This window comes from Leuresthes tenuis, unplaced genomic scaffold, assembly GCF_036924035.1.
Source record: "Leuresthes tenuis unplaced genomic scaffold, fLeuTen1.0.hap1 SCAF_100, whole genome shotgun sequence".
In the NCBI taxonomy this organism is placed as follows: Eukaryota; Metazoa; Chordata; class Actinopteri; order Atheriniformes; family Atherinopsidae; genus Leuresthes; species Leuresthes tenuis.
Window position 1 is genome coordinate 119,640 of NW_027325454.1, and position 1,778 is coordinate 121,417.

The window sequence follows — 1,778 nt, forward strand, 5'->3', positions numbered from 1 at the left end:
TACATAAAATGAGTGAAATCAATTGAAGAATGCCTTTCTGAAGAGCTGTTTACCACAGATGAGCAGCTTTGCGACCAAGCACATTGTAGATCGCTTTACTGCCAAAATGATCTAGTTTAATGGATTGGTTTAGACATTTATAACAGCATTTTAAGAACAAAGAGAGAAACAAAAAGGGACAACGCTTCATGGTGGAAGGTGATGTATAAATAACTGTGTATATGATGAAGGAGAGACCATTTGAGCAGCACAGCCATTTCGCAGCACAGGGACAGCAGTCCAAGTTAAAGGATCTCCCATGTGGTATCACCTGTCACACTGTGTCAAGGCATCAAAAGAAGAAAAAATCACCAAACTCAAGGACAAAGAGACGAAGACTCCGGTGAACGAAGAGAGAGGACTTACAAACCAGAAATACAAAAGGATGCTCGATATCAAGATCCAGAAGAAGAGGCTAACAATGCCACGAACACTTACGATGCTGGGAATGATGCCAGCAATGAACAGAGAAGAAGATTCAGTGTCATCAATCTGCAACACGTGCCTCTAATGAGGGGGTGAATATAGAATCCTCAACGATTACAACGTCTCTGGGAACTGTGACAACAACAAGGTTTAAACCATTTTGATATATATTGTAACCTATTGGCTAAGGAATAGTGCTGAAAATGAGGTAAATCTAATCCACCACTGTCCTTGGTCTTCTGTAGGGTTTTTAAACTAATACGTGGTGGTTTGTTTTTCCACAGAAATTTGGAGATGCATGAATCTAGTGACTTAAACCAAGTAGCAGATGGTTTTATGGGGATCATTGAGAACAAATAGTTAACTTTTGGTAGTATCATCATTTTAATGGTTGTAACTCTCCCCATAAGTGATATAGGTAAGGACTTCCAACGAGAGAGATCGTCCTCTACTCTCTTTACTAATTGCACATAATCCATCTGTACTTATCAGTTTAATATGTGATATGTCTATGCAAGGACTACATATTAAATGGATTTTTATCAATAGGAGTTGAAAAAGGAGCTTGCTCCGTTCACTCCAAGCATCGACCCGGTACTGCAGTGCCGCTGGGAACGGTGCGCTCTCCTCTGCTCTTGTGAAAAAGCTAACAGCGGTGCAGGATGGAAGTTTCTTTCAGTCTGCTGAGAAAAGAGAGTGAATGCGAAGTAGACTTTAACACGGCTCTGGGAGCGAGCCGAGTGCGGGCTAACCAGGAGAAATGCTTGAAAGAAACGCGACACCGAATGAGCGGTCAGAACAAAGCCTCAATACGGTGTTCCTGTGGTGTTTTTATAAAATGCGGTGAAAATAAAGGTGGGAATGCCCCATAGAAAACTAAAAGGTGGAGCGGAAGTGTTCGGCTGCAAGAAGGTGTGAATGTCCGACTATATTTGGTGAAAAGCAGGTGAAGCAAGGTCTGAATGCCCAACCTTACATCATCAAAAGCGAGATCAGAGGTTTTTGGCTGCAAGAAGGCCATAGTTTGCCAAAAGCGGGTAAGGTGCGAATGACCGACTAAATATCAACAAAAGTGGGGGCGGAGGTCTTCGGATGCAAGTGGGTGTGAATATCCCACCATACAAGTATGGTGGAGAGGAAGCTGTGAATGGCCGACCATAGTTTGCAAAAAGCGGGTGAGAAAAGGTGCGAATGTCCAACCATACATGATCGAAACAGGGTGTTTGGCTGCGACAAGGTGTGAATGTCCACCCATAATTAATGAAAAGCGGGCAACAAGTAGGTTCGAATGCCATACCATACATCATCAAAAG

At 42.7% G+C, this 1,778-nt stretch overlaps 1 pseudogene; it reads left to right on the plus strand.

Moving 5' to 3' along the window:
• The first annotated feature begins 916 nt into the window (after positions 1-916).
• LOC140286946 (U2 spliceosomal RNA) lies at positions 917-1,093 on the plus strand (annotated as a pseudogene).
• Positions 1,094-1,778: the final 685 nt, after the last annotated feature.